Source organism: Tachyglossus aculeatus (assembly GCF_015852505.1).
Source record: "Tachyglossus aculeatus isolate mTacAcu1 chromosome 12 unlocalized genomic scaffold, mTacAcu1.pri SUPER_6_unloc_1, whole genome shotgun sequence".
NCBI lineage: Eukaryota > Metazoa > Chordata > Mammalia > Monotremata > Tachyglossidae > Tachyglossus > Tachyglossus aculeatus.
In genome coordinates, this window is record NW_024044828.1 from 11,662,133 (window position 1) to 11,671,140 (window position 9,008).

At 43.1% G+C, this 9,008-nt stretch overlaps 1 long non-coding RNA gene across 1 annotated transcript; it reads right to left on the reverse strand.

Moving 5' to 3' along the window:
* Positions 1-3,318: 3,318 nt before the first annotated feature.
* Positions 3,319-5,381, reverse strand: LOC119921155. The gene is made up of 3 exons (XR_005448473.1): positions 5,185-5,381; positions 4,684-4,755; positions 3,319-3,534 (listed from the first exon to the last, which is right to left on the reverse strand). It is a non-coding gene; the product is annotated as an uncharacterized LOC119921155 (long non-coding RNA).
* Positions 5,382-9,008: the final 3,627 nt, after the last annotated feature.

Consider the following 9,008-nt stretch of genomic DNA (forward strand, 5'->3'; position numbering starts at 1 on the left):
CCTTTAATTCTGCTTTATGAGAAATCAGGTTTTCAATTGTTGAACACTGAGTCTCAGTGCTCAATTGAGTCTTGACCTCGCTAATGACATTCTCTCTACTCACAGATTGCTGTCACACAGACCCAAAGGGCCTGCAGAGCCAACTTCACTATGTCAGGGGTTATGTCAGTTCAACAAAGAGTCAAGCCAGTGTCCCAGAGGATTGGAAGACTAACTCCTCCATGAACCCCTTTGCAGATATCCTACTGTGAGAAACAAGTAGTAACTGGATTTATTCTCAAACTGACAGTCTGATTAGAAATTCAGGATTTGGCACGTGGGATTCAACAGAGCAATGGATGAAAGTGGAACAGATAGAGAGCTTCTCCAATGACTTTAGGTAAAGTGTATCTAGGCATGGACCCAGCTATTTACAAGGAACTTGGGGCGGGGGAAACCCCTCTAGACTGAAGGCTCATTCACTGTTGGTAGGGAATGTGTCTACCAGCTCCTTTATAATGTACTCTCCCAAGTACTTAGTACAGTGTTGTGCATACAGTAGCACTCAATAGATACAACTGATTGATTGGGGAAGGGGAGATAGACAAAATGGTCTTCTGGGATGGGAATCCAGAAATTTGGACCCTAGCCCAGAATCTGAGTCACCCTGGTCAAGTCCTTTGTCCCTCCTTTTAATGGGGATCCCACATAGCTCTGCTGAGAGGAAGGATAAGATAACCTCAGCCAAGCACTTCAGGGCTCCTCGAAGAAAGGCTGTAGACAAATTTGATGTATTAATATTGTAAATCACCTGTCAAATAGAAGTTTCACCCTGCTCCTTTTTTCTTGCATAGTTAATTGAATGGCCTTATAAAAACGAACCCCACTAGAGAATAGAAATGTATGTTATATGTAAACAGATTAACCACTTGAAGTGTCTAAAGACTTTAGCTATTTGGTCTTCCCTTTAAAGATAAAACCAAGCAATTGTCCTGGCCCTGCCAATGACTATGTTGTTCTGAGGCCCTGTGAGAGGTCTATTAATTTTTCCAGAACACTATTTTAAAGGATTTAGAGTTCAAATTTAAGGTAATATAGATAGATCGACCAGTTATGTATAACTGAGCTAAAATATGCTCTAACTTTTTATCTTAAAAAATTCTAAAATGATTATTAAAATTTTGGTTTCCATCTGTCAGTGCCTGATATTTTTAAAGAAAATGCAGAGCTTCCCTCAAATGTCACTGTTAATTTTCCATTTTTCAAGTTGTTCTAAAAACAAGGAAATTGGCAAAAAAATTCCCACCCCAAACTATTCCCTCGTTAATTAGAAACACCTTCCTCATCTCATCTTCCCTAACCTTTCTTCTTCCAGAGTGAAATGGTTTGTCCATAAAATGGTGCTTCCCTAAGATTTGTTTTCCAGATTGAATTCTATAAAAAAGAGATTGAACAAGTGTGCGTTCCCCTCTTGTAAAAATGCTGGATTTCTCCCTGATGGATCTGCTGGTTTTCAGCTGTTATACTTTTTTTAATGGTAAGTGCTAAGCCCTTACTATGTACCAGGCACTGTACTAAGCACAGGGGTAATTACAAGCTAATCATGTTGGACATAGTCCATGTCCTACACGGGGCTCACAGTCAATCTCCATTTTGTAAATGAGGTAACTGAGGCACAGAGAAATGAAATGACTTGTCCCAAGTCCCACAGCAGACAAGTGACAGAGATGGGATTAGTACCCAGATCATTCTGTCTCCCAGGTCCATTCTTTATCCACTAGGCCACACTGCTTCTCCAAAAAGCTTAGAAAATATTTAACGGAATAGTCCCACCTTAAGGCTTCCCTTTCACTAAACTGAATTTACAAAGACCCAGTGAAAAGCAAACAGCAAAAGCCCTAGCTCGGAAACCATCTTTTTGCGCTAACCAAGTTCACAGTTCTAGCAGATCAGATTCCCTTCCAAGCCAGCGGTATATTGGGCCCACTGAAACTGCTTTGACATTTTTAGTGCCATTCTCCTTCCGAGGAAAACCCAAGGCTTCCCTGATGATGGTGATTATGGTATTTGTTAAGTGTTTACAATGTTCATTCATTCAACCATATTTATTGAGCACTTACTGTGTGCAGAGCACTTTAAGCGCTTGGGAAGTACATGTGACAATGTGCCAAGCACTATTCTAAGCACTAGGGTTAGATACAAATTAATCCAGTCACTGTGCCACCTGGGGCTCACAGCTCTAAATAGAAGGGAGAGAGCAGGTGTTGAATCTCCATTTTACAGATAAGGAAACTGTGGCACCGGGAAGTAAGTGACTTGCACAAAGCCACACAGCAGGCAAGTGGCAGAGCCAAGATGAGAACCCAGGTCCCCTGATTCCCAGACCCATGCTCTTTCCACTAAGCCATGTTACTTTGCACAGTATAGCCCATAGTGAGAGAGGGAGGGGTACAATCACGCTTGCAGTAAAGCCAGCAAAAAGGAACAAAGAAAATGGGCCTGTTTTTACTGCAGACTTGGTCATCTATCATTACTGAAAAACTAAGGGTAGGTTTTGGCTGAATGTCCTATGAAATATTCAGGAACGCCATCCAGAACTGACTCTCAGTCACTTACATTTATCTTACTTGGACTGGTCTACTCATTCTCTCGGCCAATGTTTCTCAATACCAAGAATATTTTAATTCAAGAGACTTTCCATACTCTATCAGACTACTGAGGAATCCTATGGTGACCTCACAGTGCAGCAATGGTGACATCAGTTTTTGCACGGAATCAAACAAGAGAGCAGATGTTCTGCCTTGCAGTTGGATTTATACCCTTTAAACATTTGCTATCCACCCCACCCTCAGCCCCACAAAGCGCTTAGTACAGTGCTCTACACACAGTAGTGCTCAATAAATATGATTGAGTGAATTTGTAATTTATTTTAATAGATTGTAAGTTCCTTGGCAAGGATCATGTGTACCAACTCTGTTGTAGTGTATTCTTCCAAGAGCTTAGTACAGAGCTCTATATACGGTAAGTGCTTAAAAAATACAATTGGTTGATTTCTGCAAGACCAAAGTCCTTTCTCCCAAGCTAGGATTTCATAGCCAAAGCCTGGGTTTGATGTAAATACACCCTCCCTTCTTTGAGAGGCTATGAATGCTTCTCTCCCCTCTCGTCTGCAAGGTAAATTGTTGTTCCCCAATGTGATTTACCTAGTACCTTCATTTGGGGGCTTTAATCCCCTACATCCTTGGAATTTTTCCCCAAGAGATTTCATAGGAAGCATCAAATTTATTCTTAGAAAAATCACCTCCTCTTTCCTTACAACTCCCCGCCCCCCTCCTCCCTTTGGCCTTGTGAAGCAAACCTCATTCCTTTCAAATATTACTGCCTTGGTGTCTTCTTTCTTAATTTCTGGAACATTCTCTTGTTTTACATCCACCAAATTACTTTTCGATCCAAACTTTCAGCCCTGCCCATCTTTGAGTATGGTTTATGGCTCAAATCTACTGCTCATAAGTCCTCCAAGTTGCCACAAAATTGATTCCCATAAATGGCATCCAGCTGAAACATAAATTGGAAATATTTTGCTCATTTTTGACCAAAATACCCAGAATTGTCAATTCAATTATAGATGAGTAATATAGCTACACTGATGTGCTGATAACGATTCAAAGAGATTCCACAATAGAGTAACTGACTTTTACTTCATCGTAAGTCAAAAGCACTTCAGCCTTCCCCCGGGATTTCATAGGGTGATGAGGTAACCCTCCCTTCCCCACCCCCTGACATCTGTTCCCAACCTCCTTAAAAATTTCCCCTCCTCCTCCACCCTCCATCGCTGTTTTAAAGATTATTTCCCTGGGGCTTATGTTTGCCCCCCTCACCATCCGCACCCCAGAGCTAGTGTCATAAAAGGAGGCCGGGGATGGGAGGGTAGTGATGGAAAGTCTAAACCAGTGTGTCAAAAAGGTAAAACAGGGTTGAAATCTAAAAACATGGCTTCGTCACGACCTCAAATGGTGTAAGTCAAGGACTGCCTGAATGCACACTTCTTTCTGCATCCTTTTCCCCACCCACCCCACCAGTATCTCAGAGAACCAAGTGAAAATGAACACATGTACATTTCTACACTCTTTCTCTCCCCACTCAAACTCTCTCCCACACTCCCACTCACTCTATGGGGCAATCAGGTTGCTGATCCAGAGTTCTAGACCCTAGATGGCCCTTTCAGGGAAGGGTTGGAGAAAGAATTAGTTACGGAATCTATTAATCAATCCATGGTATTTCCTGAACACTTATTGTGTGCAGAGCACTGTACTAAGTGCTTGGGAGAGTACAATACAGAGTTGATATAAACATTTCCTACCCAGTTTATGGTGTACCAGACACTGTACTAGGCACAGTGGTCCACAAAACTTCCACAAAGGTCTCAAAAACTCCATAGGTCCCTCTTTTGGCCCTACTTCAGTCTCACCCAGAATAACCAACAGTGGCCAGAATCGACAGTGGGTCGCATCAATAGTAGCAACGTGGAGCTAGAAAAGTATGACTACATCTGTGGCCAGGTTCTTTGACTTTTCACCTGTCCCCATATCTCTGGGGACCCAGCCTCTGTGTCAATGCTGTTACACACACTCACACTTTCTTATTCAAATCAATCCAAAAGTGGGGGTGGGGGGGTGGAAATGAACAAAGAATCAGAAAACAGACCTTGTCTTTCCTTTCAAGCTTTTTAGGGACCCACTTTTGGGTTCTGTTCCATCGAATCATGCTCAACACACACTGTTGATTGAAAGGAAGTGGAGGAGAAGAAAAGAGAAAATAAGGGGATTAAAAAAAGAGAAAGACAGCGGGGGGAGTTTTTTTCAAAGGAAATAAAGGGGAGCCACAATTAGGATGCCTTCAGTTGAGCAGCAAAGCCCTCCCCGCCCTGCTTCGTTCCCCACACAGCTCCCTCTGCACCCCCCACTCCCTCACAAATGATAAATGAGGAAGCCAGCACTGCTCACGCTCTTTCCCTAAAGGCCCCAAGACACCAGGCAATTAGTTTCCAAGAAGAGGCTGGGCATGTCATCTTGATTTTGAAACAGAGCGGCTTTAAGATGCCCAATTATAACTCAGAAAGCTGACATCGCCCTAGAATGCCCGCTTTTGTTTATTTCAAAACACAAGCATGGGTTCCTTCGCTACAACTCCAGCTCTAGTGCTCACATCATATTTAAGCAATCGCCCTCTAATAATTCCATCTTAAATGCTCCAGACATCTGGCAGACGGACAGGGCTTTGATTTCCCTTCCAATTCAGATCTTCTCTCTCCCTGTGGTTGCCTTGAGGAGGTTGAGGTTCCAGGTTTTCTGGTTGCAAAATAAATTGGCAGGAATCTGAAGTGAAGCCAATACCGCCTTCCTGCCCGCAGGCTTCTGGGTCCCAGTGGGAGGTCTCTTAGCAACCGGGCACAAATCAAATATTTGGGCGTCTGGATACATTCTGATGGGGATGACATCATCAACCAAAACTTCTCTCACTCTCTCTCTCCCCACCCCTTCAGGTTACTAAGGGTTCTGAAAAAGATGTTGATGCCTTTGGTTGTTTTTCCTGTCCTGGGCCATACACTCACCATTAATCATTAATGGCAGTCCCCAGAGAGCTACAGGGTGGGGCTGATTTAGGCAGAAGGATTAGAAGATTGGAGGCCTAAATGCCTCCCCTGACTCCCACTTAACTTCCTAGGAATAATCGTGGACAAATACTTCAATTCTCTAGGCCTCCATCTTCTACCAGTGGAACAGAATCCTTTCAACCTGTTGGCTTTGTGGTACGGATTGCTGAGAAAATGAGCTATCAATCATATTTACTGAGTGCTTAGTGTGTGAAGAGTACTATACTCAGTGCTTGGGAGAGTACAGTGTAACAATATAACAGACACATTCCCTGCCCCAATGAACTTACAGTCGAGAGCGCTCAATAAATACGATCGAATGAATGGACACTAATATAAATAAAATTACAGCTATGTACATAAGTGCTATTGGGCTAAGAAAAAGTGCTTTCAAAATCTAGCACAAAACATTACACTGTTACCAGGACATCTCCTCTTGTCTGATCCCCACCTTGATAGCAATAGCAAAGCCAGCTTCTCACTGGTGCTTAGCCCCAACCCTTCCATCTCAGTCACATTTCCTCAGTCTGTGTTCTTTTTCACTTTCCTAGCTCAATCAAAAACCTACCCGCTCTGTGAAGTCTTCCCAAGCTCCAATCCCACCATTCACTCCGGGATTCTCAGCATTTAGATGTAGCTCTGACCTGGATACTTGCAATTTTCTGTCATTTGGATAATATTTTTCTCACATATCATCTATCTTGTCTCTCCCCTTAGACTGTAAGCTGAAGAGAAGGCTCTGTGTGTTGTTTTACTCCCCCTGGAACTAGCATCCTTATTGGTGATTGGCTGATTGAATAGCTTGTGACCCAAACCACGTGAACCTGTGAAAAATCATCATCATGACAATTAACAGGTGTGTATAGCTCCCTCTCTCACCGACTAATCTCTGTGGGGAATTACAAAAGAAGAGTCACTAGGGAAGAGTAAACGTCAGCTTTATTCTTCTTTTTCAAAGAGGGCAAGAATCATAGAGTTTCCATCTAATCCTTTAATCATTAAAAATAAAAGCACCTTATGTTTCTCTCCATATTAAATTCTACAGACCCTCAAAACAAATCTGTTGTGGGGTAGATGTTTTAAAGATGGGGGAGGCTAGATTGTAAACTCCTAACAATTCTTCCGTGCTCTCCCGAGCACTTAGTACGATGCGCTGTGCACAGTAAATGTGCAATAAATTCCACTGAGTGGGAAAAGGTTCCTCATCAGATGACACAGCAGATACCCTATTTTTGACCCACCCCAAAGAGGATGGCAAGGAGAGAGAGAAAGTACTGGAAGAGTGATCAGTAGAAAAGTAGCATGGAAAGCAGTTGGGTTTAGTGGATATAAACCATGGGCCTGGGATTCAGAAGGCAATGGTTTCTAATCCTGACTCTGCCATTTGTCTGCTGTGTGGCCTTGGGCAAGTCACTTCACTTCTCTGCCAATTTAATTTGCCAGGGACCCTAAGTTCCCAGGTATGGGTAACAGAGGTGGGATCCCCTAGTTACCCCCTTCACATGGCTCCAACCGACCAGATGAAGTGTTCAGACCATCACCACAATTCACTGATGCCCCACTGCTGAGAGCTACAAAGGATGAACAAAATAAGAACCCAAACTTCCAAGAGCTTAAATGGTGCAAAACACAGTCAGAAATAAGCCACAAATATCATGGGCTTAGGACAGGTAGCAAGGTAGGAAGTAGGCGACTATGGCATGCTAATTAGAAATCCAAATGCAATCACCCCAACAGACGTGACTTTTAAAATCGGCCCCTGGTAGAGTCGCTGGCTAGAAGGCTGTTGTCACTTTTGGTGGAGTTTGATTGGGACCAAAATCACCTGCTCCAAGTTGAAGCTGTCATGGAAACTCGCTTTTGGTTCTTTCCTTCAGCCTTAGAAACAGGCACTACATTTACCCACCTGCAAAATTGCCTGAAAAACCTGCCCCCAACAAGCAGGTCCCCAGTATTTGAGGATTGTTCATAGACAGGCATTTAATAAACGTTGCTGCTGTTCCTGCTGAGGAGAAAAAAGAAAATGACATTTTTTTTAACTTGCTTACTACTGAACAGCCCCTGGTTCTCTTAGGTCCTTTCCATGGAAAAGGAAAATCGGAGAAGAGTGAGCTTGAGGCCCCAAATCCAGGGATAGAAGCAGTAATTAATTTCTGTCTCCCTTATGCTAGATGGACATCACGCTAGTGTCCATTAGACACACTCCACAGGGAATGTGTCTAATGAGTCTGTTGTATCGTGCTCTTCCAAGTGCTTAGTACAGTGCTCCGCACACAGAAAGCACTTAAATATCATTGACGGTGATGATAATTCCCTCGAGTTAACGGTAGTGTGTTCCACAATCAGTTTACCTGGGCAGGGTGAAGAATCTGCATTTTGAAAAGTGTCAATGGACCCAGACAGAGACCGGTCCACTGCCTGACTTCTTCTAAGCCTACCCCGATTGCTTTCAGACCCTGAGCATGTGGGCTAGTGTTTATTTTCATGATTGACTCCATATTCTCCCCCTCAAACAGACATTCATCACACACACACGTGCATGCAAACCCTGAGTGAATTACTAACACCCACAAAAACTCCAAAATGGTATTTTGAGTCTTTGAGATTATTTAAACCAGACTCTGGATACACTGATGGGTGCAGGAAGGCTGCCAAACTGGAATTTTGTTTGGGAGACAAACTCTGAAAGAATGGGAATAATTTCTCAAGTCTTTGAACAAATCCCCTGTCATTGTTATCTTTTGCCTAAGGAAAGGGGAGCGCCTCCCCACCCCTCAAACAGCCTCTATATCTTGTTAGGAGCTGCTTTCAGACACTAGATTTGTTTCTTTCTCGGGCTTTTAACATTTCTACCTTCTTAAATCACACAATGAAAACTACATGAGGTATGCTTAGGCCTCAGAGAAGGTGGCAAGATGTTAGTGACGTTGATTTAGCTGGGGCTGGCACAGATCTCATTTACCCCTCTAAAGTTCCCGATCACCCTTGGGATCACTGGTGGCAACTGCAAATGGGAAAGAGAAAGGGATCTAAATGAGTACTGAAACTAGACAGAGGCATCATCTATGGATGATTTAGCCCAACTCCCCAGATCTTTAATGCCATTCCACTTTAGGACAATAGTGTGAATCATGGGGAAAGGGAAGGCCAGAAGCAGAGTTGACATTATGGCCTTCATTCCTGGAGAATCAAAGAGATGGAGCTAGGTTCCCGCTGGGAGAATGTTCTCTTTCAAAATGCTTTTCTCTTCTGTCTAGTGGAGAATCTCAATCCCTGCTCTCCACAGCCATAGTTTGGCAAACTCTTTCAGCTCGTCATTCCTTGAAGTTACCCCTACTGCTCTTTAAGAAAAAAATACCATGTGTTTAGATTTCAC